Source organism: Branchiostoma floridae, chromosome 3 (genome assembly GCF_000003815.2).
Source record: "Branchiostoma floridae strain S238N-H82 chromosome 3, Bfl_VNyyK, whole genome shotgun sequence".
Classification (NCBI taxonomy): domain Eukaryota; kingdom Metazoa; phylum Chordata; class Leptocardii; order Amphioxiformes; family Branchiostomatidae; genus Branchiostoma; species Branchiostoma floridae.
The window spans coordinates 15,865,614-15,879,483 of NC_049981.1; the positions used below are offsets into that span (position 1 = coordinate 15,865,614).

The window sequence follows — 13,870 nt, forward strand, 5'->3', positions numbered from 1 at the left end:
AATGTATTGATTTTTAGGATGGTGTTTTTGCCAGATGTGTAAGAATGGAATTCAAAGCTTTGAAAATTTGAAATATCAAAATGTAGGAAAAATTTTGCAAATAGAAAACAAAATAGGCCTGTTTTATTGTAAATTTCATTTCTTTGCAGACCTTCATGATTAGTCATGTATTATTAAATGTTATATATTTGGTATCATAAAAACATAGTACTTTTATTACATTTTTGACAAATTACTTTTGTGTACAATGTTGTGATATTCTAGAGTACCACATACATGTTTATAACTTTGTTGTTATAGACATTCAAAAAATAATCATGCATTCTTACATGTTTTTGTAAGCTAGTAATAATTTACTTGATGGACAGTCATTCAATAAGTATAACTAATAATATTTCAATGTGGTTCTTAAACATGAGTGAGATAGATTTGAATTTAAAAAGTCACTTCATGCACACGTAGCACTGTAGCAGTAACAAGACAATTTTGCCTTCATAGAGAGGTGGACTCTAACAAACAGCCCTTTTACTTGTTAAGTACCTGACAGTGCTTGGCCAAACCACATAACATCCCTGCATTTCAATATTTCATGAGGAATTTTGACACCTCCCAATGTGCCTGAGCAGCACAGGTTTCTTAATGAGGGTTGACAAGTGTCAAATACCTCACTAGATGGGGTTAGCAGCATATGTATTTGATCAAATAACACTTCTCACTTCTCGCCATCATCATTTAGGCAAGGGGCAACTCAAAGTGTCAGAATCTATAGGCAAAAGGGCTATATCACCAGTCATTTTAGGGTCCCTGGTTGCTTTATTTACGAGCATATCACATATTATTGGCATTTTTGATCTGACAAACAAAGGAAGCCATTTACAACCGCTTGACACAATGGCACCGTGCCCCGCGTAGCAGACGCTGCGTCTAAACCTACAGCTCGGGTGGGAATTATTGTACGCTGGCGGATCTATCAGGCAGCGTAACGTGATTAACAGGAGCAGCGTCGTTGGTCGAAGGGTCAAGGGTTATCTAAACAGGAGCAAGCTGCCAAGCTGTTTTAAACGGCGGCCCATTCACTAAGGGAACTGACATTCGAGCCAGGCAATATGTGTGAAATGTTAGGATTTCAATAACAATGTCCAGGGCGGTGTACGATGGATGACAGGGCAGTGGAAGTTGATCTCTCACTCTTAAAGGTGGCCCTTTCGGGGTACGTAAAACACACAAATGCCGTCCTAGTAATGAAAATGTCGGGGGTGTAATATGTGTGAAATGCTAGGGCCTGAACAGAGGTGGCAGAGGGTAAAGTGAGGGTGTCGGAAGGTGGGATTATGTAGTCAAAAGGAGGGAGAGGAAATGTGTTCCTGAAACTTATGTGCCGTGTGACGTCTTGATGGGAACTATAACATACAAAACTCTTGTTGAAGGGTATTGGTCAATAAATGGTGGAAAGTTTACATGAAAAGGCAGAATTTGCAGTATTGTATGATGTTTTAAGAAACTCCCTGAGTGCTGAAAGAAAAAAAAGAAAGCAGGGTGAATGTACTTTAGCACCAGGGACAGCAGTGTCAGTGTGAATGGCATTCAGTACCAGGGACAGCAATGTCAGTGTGAATGTACTTCAGCACCAGGGACAGAAGTGTCAGTGTGATTGTACTTCAGTAGCAGGGACAGCAGTGTCAGTGTGAATGTTGTTCAGCACCAGGGACAGCAGTGTCAGTTTGAAAGTCATTCAGTGCAAGGGACAGCAGTGTCAGTATAAATGTCATTCAGTACCAGGGACAGCTGTGTGAGTGTGAATATCATTCAGCACCAGGGACAACAGTGTCAGTTTGAAAGTCATTCAGTACCAGGGACAGCAGTGTCAGTTTGAATTTACATATTACTTCAGAAAATCACTCTTTCATATTCTACTGGTTTACATTCAAAGGGTTGAAGACCTTTTACTGACAACCAGAGTATATAAAAAAACTCAATAGAATAGTTTGCAGAGGAATTACAATATTGACAGATGAATTGGATCCTTGATTACAGCTAACCACATTGATCTTCTTCTATCATTACAGACAATGATTTATAAATCACAAAACATGTGCACTGAATTATGTCCAGACAGCTCTGTACAGGCATGTCATTCTGCTAATGTTTGATGGATTCATCACTTCTAATTGCTGCAATAATGTTTTCATGAAAGGACTCCAAACAAATGTAGAATGGTGTCAGCAGTTTTGATTTTACGATTTTGCATCCCAAAGATGCTGAACGGTGAAAAAATATCCACAAGACCCTTCCTGTTGTGAAACTCTATGGTATGATAGAACATGAATGATGAGCTCAACATACACAATAATACAAATTATAGGAATTTAGATCAGTTTAAAAAAGTTGTGAAATATCCTTTCCAAAGAATGAAACTTGAAAAAAAAAACAGACAAAATAAAAGTTGGCACTGAGCAAAAAAAGAATGACACTGTGCCTCCCTAGCCTTTCAAAAGAAGAAGACTATTGAAAAGTTATATTGAAATGTTCTCCCTGCTGCCTAACCCTGTAAGCATTAAATAATGCCTTAAGCCTACTTAAGAGGGAATGCAGTTGCTCAGACAATTTTTTCACGCACCAATATTTTTCATAACAATTCTACATACTTTTATTAGCAATTTTTTAGACCTCCCACATGCACATAGCTTTATACCTGTAGAGCCCTTAGTGTCAGGTGGATTGCTCTGCTATGGACAGAGAAGTGACCTTCCATCCAACCTTCTATCAGAACAACATTTTCTGCTTGGTTACCTAATCAAACTGACATCTTGGGCTTAAGAAGTGAGGCGAATATGACCCGTGCTGCTAAAGCCATCAGCATTGATTAAAACGGCGTGGGGCGGCGTGAACAGCTTGTGTGTTTAGACTTGGGTGCGAAAAGCTGAGCTCTGATCGAATCTTGCTGTCGTGGTTTGGTGGGTGCTTCTAATGCTCGCTTAATCCCAAATCACACAGATTGGGCAGGCCACACCCAATCAAAAATTTGTTTTTGGTTCTACAATTTTTTGCAAAATAAAAAATTGACCAACAACATGTTAGACTCAGGTAACTGTTCTCATCAGTGAATCTTTAACTTCTTTTACTGTAAAAGTTACTAACATTGAAGAGGTTCTATCAACCTTTTTCACTGGTTTAGATGCTTTCCTTCCATGCAAAAATTTAATCTTCTATGCATGCATCTGTGTGTCTTGGCCATTTTGGAATTTGAAGTCAAACATATACAGTCTTCAAGTTGTCAAAGTTTTGGGTACTTCACATCTTCTATAGCTGTATTCATGAGCAGTTGCAAAAATCAAGTAAAGACACAGAGGAACACCCCGTAACGTGCTAACTGCTTGTCAGTTGATTAAGACACTGCCTCAATCTCCCCCCAGTGTGTACTTTGTGCTGAGTAGTCATTGTCTACCGGAAAAATCCTCAGCCCCATCCCATTGTGTCCAGATCGATCGTCCGTTTCACCTGTGTATTGTTGTGTCGTTCGAAATAATTGAGAAAAAGATGTTAACGGTATCTCTCCATCTGCAGTGAATGTGCGAAGCCATCTGAATTATTACCTGGGCGCAGAAAGATAGCGTGCTCGGTCCCTGTGGAGGACTTAGCAAAACTTTTGTCCGAAACTTTTCATCACGGCAGAGTGCTATCGGAGTGAGTTCCATAATGTGGGTGTAGATTGGACAAGGTTGATGCCGTTATCGATTGCCAATGCGTCTCTTTCGGAGCGTAACTTCGCATAATCAGTTATGACAAAATGTTTCCTTCTCCCCGGTGACCTTCGCCGACCTTGAGGATCCTCGTGTAATTGGGAAGACCGTGGCGCTCACATCTACTACTTGACCTACGAAGGTTGTAAAGTGACACCCAAAACTTTTCTTCCCAGTGTTGTTCATTCCGTCTGTCAGAATGAGTATCCGGGGATTGACCTCCGAACCCCTCAAGCCGAACAAATTAAAATTTATGGCCGTCATACCATATCTCCGACTCCTGTCTTCATTTGTCAAGCGGATGATACAGTATAGGAAGTGACAAGGCAAAATATGAGCGGCTCGTTGCGCATGCAGTTTTCATTTTAGCGCTCTGGACAGTGGCATGAATTACGACATGCTCCCAAGCCATGCCGGCTGTTCAAACATGATGGTCAGTCTGGCAATCTACGTATGATCGTGTTGGCCGCGATACAGCCCCCCATCGTAATGGACAGGACACGTAAGACAGATTGAAGACTTCGAGGAGAAATTAATATGAGGAAGGCTTTCTTGTTACAGGGCACTTCTTGGTCGCAAGGGTTATTGAATAGACTGAAGTGTTAAGCTCGGCGCTTAATGGACAGTCCATAAATATTTCAGCAGTTCGTTCGCTCCTAATGAAAGGAACTGCCTCGCAATGAAATTGTACTCATTTAACCGCCGGCGAGAGAATATGTCGCTTTCTGCCCAAGGCAAAATGTGGAAAAAGTTTGTGTTCTACTTTAGACATGTCAAAGAGCAGACGTGTACAACACTTTGGACCTTATGCCCAGGAGTCTAATATAAACATGTTGCAGGTAATGTCATCTGACCTTTTGTCACTTGAAACCTGTCCACTCTCTCCCTCCCCAACTGACCGGCCTCCCACCACCAGATGGACACTGTGTGCACAGACTGGGATGGGGAGTTCATTGTGCAGTGTCCAGAATAATGTACCTGAATGTTTCCAGCTTCCAAATTTGCCTGGTGCAATGACTGATATCATAAATTGACCTTATGGCCCATAAAACCACCTCTTTATTCCCCCATAGTCCTTTACAGGGTGGACATTAAAAAGCCACCTCTCGTTGGCGTTTCAGCTCAGACCAAAATGCAACTTATGTCTACGTCGTACGGCGTAGTTTTGTCCCGTGTTCGAAGGCGGACGTTTTCGATTACGTATTCAGGACGACTGCAAGGGGCAGCACTGGTCAGCTTGGGCTATTTTAGATATTAATGCATATTCTGCCATATTATCCCTCTCAGTATTGCGCCCTTGGGATCGGAGTGATGGATGACCATCTCCTCTGTTAAGAATAGAGTTTAGGTATTACAGATGGGGATCGACGCACGATTGCGGCAACGCCGCATTCCGGGCACGTCCGATCCTCGCAGCGCTCGCCACGAAAGAAGACGGCCTGGAAAGAACCTTCTACTTTTGTACCCGGTCATCCTTTGCAAGTTGTTATTGCAAAATGAAACTTTATATACCCTTGAGTTGCAAGCTGTTGATTTAAAAGAGTTTTTTCACAGTCACTGTGGTCTCTATCTTACAGCAGAATACGACATAATTATAAGCATCACAGATGAAGAGAGGGTACTTCCTTTTCCTGTCCTTTGTTGTTGTACATGCAGAATGAAGCTTTATAAACCAAAAACATGTTCTGTAAGCTTTAGTTTTTACAGCAATTTACTTATGACTGATCTTCTTACATATGATTCCATTGTGCTTTATTGCATCAAAGCTTTTTGTCTATTGTGATCTTCTTACATATGACTATGATGCCATTGTGCATTAGTGGTTAGAAAGAATCTCAACCTTTCATGCACTGTCCTCCATTTGTGTTCTTGGCGCAGAATCAATCTTCGTAAAGTTAACTAAAATTTTTCAGAAAGCAGCTCATTAGAGATTTTTTCACATAAAATTCTCCCTCTTTAATCTGAATGACACCATTAAAAGATGTCACACTTTTGTGATGTGCCTCCAATGCAGTCAATGTAAGTCTGATAACAGAGCATTACCTCACCCGCCGAAGGCAAGCAAGGAACACAACCAACCAAGAAGTGGGCGCTATATCTCCATGCCATCTTCCCATGTTACCTCTATTACTGTAAATAGCAGATTGTGCATATAGTGAGGAAGAGATATTAAAGTTAGGGCAATAATATGGTGTTCAAAACACATTTAGTGTAGACGGGCTGTCTGCCTACGGTAGAGGGAGACTGATAAGAACAAAATCTGTCTGTTTTGGCCAGACATATGGCTGTTGTGGGATAGGTCCTAAGTTGGATATGATGAGGTTATATGGCATGAAGAGATGTATGCCACCCACTCTCTTTGTTGTGCATTTTTTGGCAGCCTAGCCATTAAATCACGGCACGGATTGCTGTCAGGGTCCGAGAAAACTTTGGCGACGGCTTGGGAAATATTTCGTCCCCTCATTTGTTGATATAATAAAAAGCTGACGTGGGATCAATACCTCATATAGGCAAAACAATATGATGCCCAGATTAGTTTTGGTAATTTGCGGCGGTCACGTTTGAAGTGTTTGGGTTCCGAGTCCAAATTTCAATTAAACGAACAGGTGTCACGGTGTACGCGATACGCTGCTCGGAATGGCAGGTGCCGCTCGTCCATCACTTCACGTTCGAGTCCCAGGCACGCGACAAATCATGGCAACTTTGGCCAATCGGTGACAGCTCGGTTCCAAAGGTTGAAATAGAGACATTCCTATTGTGAAAAAAATTGCAACATTCAGCACTTTTCTTTTCATGTTTGACTGATGTATTTGCCCATTTTTTTAGTTGTTTGACAGACTTTTGATGATTTTTGCACAATCATGTGGTTGGTCCTATAAAAAATCTTTGATTGAACTTGATACAGTGTTTTATACAAAAACCACATCCTACAACGTTGGAGGCACAGAAAAGTGTGAGAAATCTGTTAACTTGAAAATATTTTTTTAAATCCTGCGTCCATGGAATTCAGGAGGATTTTACTCAAAAAGATTACCAGCTAGTTATTACTAAATACTTTTTAGGACAGTCAAATTGGCCACAACATATCACCATCATAGTACCAAAATATCTTAAAACTTAGATTAAGACACAATTATGTATGCTAAGTTACATAAATGAATAGGTTATGGGTTATAAAGAGTTGATGCACACTATGCTTTAAGTTTGAGGAATTGTTTTAAGACCTATTTTGCATGTCGATAATCCAGTCCAAAATCTCAATATGGACTCTGTATGTCCGAAGACTAAGCACTGAATATCTAACAAAGGCTTTTTATTTTTTACTGATAGGCTAGTTGAATTATGCAACAGATTTGCCAATATAACCACAAAGAATTTCATGAAATAGTCACAGAGTATTTGCCTTTCTATTCTAGATCAACTCTGGGTAAATTAGGATGAATTGAGACCACTTTCCAGCAGTGAAATAGCCAGTTGTTTAAAACTGTCCATGCAGTGGGATCCAAATGGCTATAAAGTCTGTGGAATGTTGTGCTATAACGTACGGTGGGTCATTTCGTAATCGACAGAAGATGACCAAAGCAATCCAATGAACTTACAATATTGGCGGCATTGCTTGACCGATCACTTAATCTATGCTAAAATGACTGCCGCTTTTGTAGCTACATACATAACAACTAATTAGAGCAGGATGGCTTGGAAGATCTTTATTGCTACAGAGAAATAGGCTGACAAAGACGTTGTTCGCCATGGATGTGTTTATTGGCAGCATGAATCAAGGACGAAGCCTCCAATTTAGCTAAAACAAGATTAATTACCATGAATGGCTGTTTAGGGAGAGATAAAACATCAGATGTGGGAATCTTATTCTTCAGGAAGAGTTAGGCAGCATTTTTTGGTGTAGAACTCAGTTTAAAAACGACAAAAAAGGATTGTAAACAAAGGAATTTCAACACTTTTTTTGACAGCTTTGACTTCATAAGATGTTGATGTACCATGATTTTATTTGTATTATTTGCAAGTCATTGCCAAAGAATTGTACAAAAGATACTGATATTGATTGATCTATCAACTATTCACAAAGACTGAATCAAGCCAGGACTATACCATGGAACAGGCAATTTGTTCTGACTGACACCTACGCTTACTACAAATGATGCCGATTTGTAACAGTTCATCTTTGATATGAGCTTTACTTGTGAATTACTTTTAAAATTTGGTAAATTCCTCATTACGTTTTAACCCAGCCCTTAACATTTAAGCTTAAGACATTGCCTTTAGTTCTTACATGATTTACCATGCAGTTGAATTCTCAACATGTAACATCTACTATCATAATACCGGTACGTTTACGACGATTTCTCTAGCCATACTGATTTGACAAATTGTCAACGCATCATTTTCTCCAGTTACATGTTGCTGTTATAGGTTACCCTTGCCACTTCTTCTGTGTAACTTTTCTGCCACTCTTGTCCTGCTAAAAGCGTAATATCTGTAATTGTAACACGCCGCGGAATTACACGGCGAACGGGCGCGTGGTTGGGAGGGGGTACAAAATACCGGTAGGAAGAAACACGGCACAATTAACTGCCGCTATGTACATTTATACATCCTCTGATGTTCCTTCCTTTTCTGTCAGTAAATGCATAAAACATAAACCTGCATGAGCATACAAAATTTCATGAGAAAACGGACGTATACTGTCAAGAATTTTCATTTAACTTCTGTCCGTCACAACCGCTATGACGTAACACTTCACTGCTAGCGTAGATATAAAAATGGCGGGAAAATGGCTGCGTACGTTCAATTTTGCCCATTCAGTCGTAGATCCTGGCTATTATGCAACGGTTCTTCATACTTTTACATGAGTTGTAGGTCACCAACAGAAATTCAAGATTGTTGTTGAATCATGTTCGTCTTGTGCCGTGAGCATGTGTAATTATGATCTATAAATTTGGCAATGAATGTGACAGTGTGTTCGTCCCACGACGAGCTGCCTACCCCGAAAAAGATACTGAAAACTTTTGGACTTGTTGTCTTCGAATGCATTGTTATCAATGCTTTGTAAATGATGTATTGGACACCTAGATGTCTGAAGTGTGCACAGCTCAGAAATAACTATTGTTGCATGTGTAGATCTCTTTAAGTTCCAGTATTTTTAATCTACCGGTATAAGTCTTACTACCGGTATTATGCCAATGCATGTTATAATGTAGAATCAACTAAAAGGACTTTGATTCTGCCTGATCTTAATCTCAGCCCAGACAAAATAACAGGGACCGCCCTAAAATGCTACGCTTTTTTACGCGCTCGAACTCACGGAGCTCCATCACTAAGTTGCCAAAGAGTGGGCAAGTTTTGATCAATGAATTTTTAACACATTCACCTAAAGACCATACTTGGATAAGGAATGCATTCATACCGTTCGTGAACCCTTCAACCTCCGCGTTACAACTGGCAAACGCTGAGGACGTTATCGTGAATATAAATTCCGATTTTGAGCTGCGTTAGACAGTGCGCCCTTACTTGTCATGCTTTTGTAATTTGCTCTCTTTGGAAGCTGGTGACCAATTTAGATAAACATAAATAAAAATTCAAATTTCATGATATATTTAGCTTTCTTTTGACAGTAGAATTGTGATTGTGTGTGCTTCTTGTCTCCCGCAAGTAGGGCTGAATCTATCACAATCCAGGTCGTGTTTTAATGGGAAATGGGCAAAATGCACTGAATGCGGCGGCCCGACTAACAAAATCATTACGAAAAACGTCAATGCCAAAATCACAAAAAAACTTGGTGTACGTATTGGGAAACATATTCGACATCACTCTGTGAAGTTTCATTTTTATAGACGCTGCGAATGATTTGTTAGAGTAACAAATCTTTGGGGCGTTCGCTAGTCTGCCACCTTTGGGGCCACACTCCCTGGGGAAAACAACGGCGGTGATGCTTACGTTGTTTTTTATATGGCCGGTCTTCTACACAACAAACAATTGAAGACCCATATTTGTAGTGTTTTTGTGAAGCTTTATTTCTTATGTGTATGACAGCTGTGTGGCTGTTTTGTACAGGTTGTATATTTAGGGACACGAGCCACCAAAACCTAGTAACAGGTGACCACAGTGATTTGGTGCTACCAACATTATTGTGAAAAGTCTGTCTTCAAAAATAAAAGGGAAGTGAATATGTGTAAGTATTTCTTAATGGAAAAAACAGCTGTTTGTTTGGACTTGGTTTATTTACCTTTCTAATCATCATAGTCAGTGGCAACAAACACAACATACTTATGCATCATAAGATAAGCAAAAAATCGGTGGCATCTTAGTTCAGGACGCATCTTAGGGCGGCCCCCGTTATATATGCCTTGTTTGATTCTGTTTGGTTTTAGTTGTGCAAAGGACCGCCACTTTATTGTATGTTTCTAATTGACATAACTGTAGTCTTCAATCTGGAGAATACAGATGTCAAGCATAGAAATGATTATATGATATTTTTTTTCAGTTTCAGAGAATTTTCATGAGCTGGGCAAAATCTTTGCAGATTTGTCCTTAAATAAGAGTCTGGTTTAGAACTTAATGTTGCTTACCTACTACAATGTTTTTCCCTGTTTCATAACCCTGCAAAGGGAGAAAGAATACTAAGAATGTGTTAAAACTTCTCCCTAATACTTAATCCTTTAACCATCACAAATCTGGTGACAAATAGGCCACCTCAGTTGGCAGAAAGTTAATCACATTCTTAAGTTGCGTGGTTCGATGTAATGATGCTTACTTTGATTTCAGTGGCAAATTTAATCCACGTTCACGCCTGCACCAAGTGTCAAGTGGAATCCATGCTAAGGATTCCCCCGTAATCGGATCCGAGTCTCGGAGTACTGTCCAGTTCGCAGGTATTAGGGTGCGATCAATTAATGTGGCGTGTTCATGTGTTGCTAAAAGTTTCCGACCCTAATGCTATTGATCCCTGCAGTTCTCCTATGTTAATTGCATTGATTTCTAGCGGGACCCTTGTTCCAGACATGTGTTCTAATTACCAATTAATTTGTTAACTCCATCTTACATGGAGGAGGTATTTTGTTGAGTGCATTTTTCATTAAGATGGAAAGATGCTTCATAGATGTCAGGTTTCTTGACTATCTTACACTCAGTCTGGTAAAAAAAAATTAACATCCTTTTGTAGGAAAGAAGTCTGAGCTGTCTGTAAATGCCATGTTTTAGTTCTCAGATGTGTTTTTTAAGGAAAACCGCATGCTCTTACTAAAGAGCTATACAAAGTTAGAATTTTATGATAGAAACACAGGCAATTGGATGAGGTGTGATATAGCTCAGATAAGATGAACTAATGAGCATACTAAATCATATCTGCGCTAACTATTAATCCCTAACTAGTCTTTATAGCTAAGACCCAAGGAAAATAAAACTGCCTAACTGGGATCAGACTGACGGTAACAAATGTGCAAAATTACTTCATTGCAGCATCCATGTCATATATGCGCTTACATATGATACCCAACAGAGTTGTAAAACATTTGATAGTGTTTTAGACACTCCTGCTGAGATGATGGTTTCCATAACTGCAAAGCAGAATTGCATAAAAAGTCCTTCAATGTAGGTCCCAGTATAGTAATAACATTAGTCATTTCAAATACTTTTTCCTTGGCTTAACTGATTGGGTTGAGTGTTTGCACATCAAAAAGAGGTACAAGAGTCCAACTTCCTGTGTATAGCAACTACTTGAAGACAAAACTGATTACAATGAACAGATGGTTGACAATACATGTATATAAAGTCAAAGCTGGTCAACATATACCATAGCCAGTGAAAGGAACCACAATGTCCAGGTGGTCCTTATACGGAGGTGCAGGTCACTGGAACAGACTTGACTGTAATTGGCTGATGTACATGTAGCTGTTGGTACTGAATAAAAACACTATCTTTTTGTTCTTTATAACCTCTCTAAAGTGTCCAAACTTTTTTAGATAGAATTTCACAATCATATTTGATGCTGCATTTTGCAGAGACTTAACTTTTGCCTTACCACATCATATAAGACATTTTGTTTTCATAACATCATTAACAAATGAACAGAAAAATAACTAAAAATAAAATCACAGTACATTTTTTTCAAAGAATCACAGTGTGTGCCTCAATCAATTCTCCATACCAAAGCTACATTGTATAACCCTCTTACATGTCATAGACAGATGCCCAGCCATCTAGTGCCACTGTGTAATATCCATAGTCAATGATACCCATATTCAATGCAAAATACCAGGTCTCCCCCCACCATATAATAAGACCCATGACAAATTGCTGTCTTGGCCTTATGATCTCATGGACAGATAAAGTTGACCTCTGCCCTCGATGTCATTACTTACATGTTATTCTTTTGATTCCACTGGTCGATGTCTACACCCCTTTTTTATAAATCCGTACGATTGTCATTAACTTTCATCCGCAAGTTTCCCTCTCGTCCGACAAGGCGTAATAGTAGGTGTTGGTTTGGAAGGAAAAGGGGTAGCCAATTTGAGCCATCTGTTAGCCCTGCGATGTCACGGCCCGTAAAATTGAAGTATTTTGTTTGAAAAGCCGGGGCAAAGGTCGCCACCCATCAACTTCGTTAGTTGACCGGGTAGAAAGGAGTAATTAAAGGTTAGGAGCAGCTCGGCAGGAGGGAGGGGGGAGGGCAAGCCGGGGGGATAATTTTCGAAAAACAACAGCGGCTTTTAGTTGGTTCCTTCCCGCCGAGATTGATAGGCCGGGGTTATTACATCTAGAACACGATGGTCACTGGATTCAAGCAATCCCCGAGGTCCCGGAGGTCGCAGCGAAGGTCACTCCATGCCGAGAAACCTTTTATAAGGAGATCAGGGCAGGAATTACTTTGGGTAACGAAGTTATGACTTTATAAAATTCACCGGGCAATCGGAGTGACCGCTGGGGTGAGCAAATGGGTGCCCCTATTTGGGTACTGGGCAGTCAGGGTAACAATTGTAGTGGACCAGTATTACATGTAATTGGAGTCTGACCTGCCCCCCTCCCACTGTCTGGGACCAGGATGTTTTTCTTCCCGTCTGTATGAAGTTGCTATTGTTTTTTATTGTTGTTTTATTTTTGCTTTTGTATTGATAGAAATTTAACTTCTAGTATTCCAAAAATCAAGAATATCGTTTTTTGTCAATTTACATGTAACGTTGGTGTCAAATTATATTGCATCAAAACCATTAACTTAATTCTACGGTCTGCATAATGCATTGTTGTCATATGAAAGCTATTTCAAATAATTGCTTAAAACAGGTTATCGTCGTTCGTTAAGCATCATTTGTCAACAGGTTATTGTCATTCATGACATGAAAATGCAAAGAAAACGAGAATTCTAAACCGACACATTTTGTTCTGAGTTGACATACATGGTGCTGAAATGCCATCCAATGGGGAACCGAAGACTTGGAAAACTATTCTTACCAACCTTTTTGCTTCTTGCTCCTAACTATACCTACCTCAATCCTTTCATATTCATTAATAACTTCTAACACCACATATCAATTTTCCAAAGCAAAATCAAAAAGAAATTGAAAAAAAAGAGATACTGCTTGTATTTGTAGGGAAAAGGTAATGACATAATATTTCCAATAATTGTTGTTAGTTGATTACCGTATCATAAATATTTGAAATAAGAATTTGCTACCTACATTGAAAATTTGAAAATTGTAACTTTTGGACCATTCTGATGAAAGTTTGTTCTACACACACTTGTTTGAGACTCAGAAGACATTATATAACAGGTAACTTGGGGAATTGGCATTTTTTTTAGTATCCCCTTGTACAGATGTATTGGTTAGTACATCCTTTTCTTAAGGTTAACAAGAAAGAGCAAGCTGGGAAGTTGTTTTGTTTTTGTTACAGCTTAATTAAGATCAGATCTTCGTCCCGACGGAAACTATTAGCGAAATTGAGGGCAGAGGGCAGATTTTTTACCGGTCAGTTAGACTTAAGGCCAGAGAGAGCACAAAGTCATTGATTGTAAGTAGAAATGGTCTCCTTGTCTCCTGTAACTTGTAGAACTATCAACTAACTCCTGAAAACAGTTTTGGCAATTTTGTGGAATTCAGTGTATTTAACTACAGCGTACT

The 13,870-nt window shown here is 39.5% G+C and overlaps 1 long non-coding RNA gene across 4 annotated transcripts in view; it reads left to right on the forward strand.

The window, feature by feature from the left end:
* Positions 1-13,870, forward strand: part of LOC118410814 — a 172,453-nt gene that overhangs the window by 147,638 nt on the left and 10,945 nt on the right. Inside the window, exon 1 of one of the 4 annotated variants that reach the window (XR_004830602.1) lies at positions 10,534-10,627. The exons of the other annotated variants lie outside the window; for them this stretch is intronic. This is a non-coding gene — a long non-coding RNA (uncharacterized LOC118410814). Of the gene's footprint in view, positions 1-10,533; positions 10,628-13,870 lie in introns of those variants that run through there. 4 annotated transcript variants of the gene reach the window in all.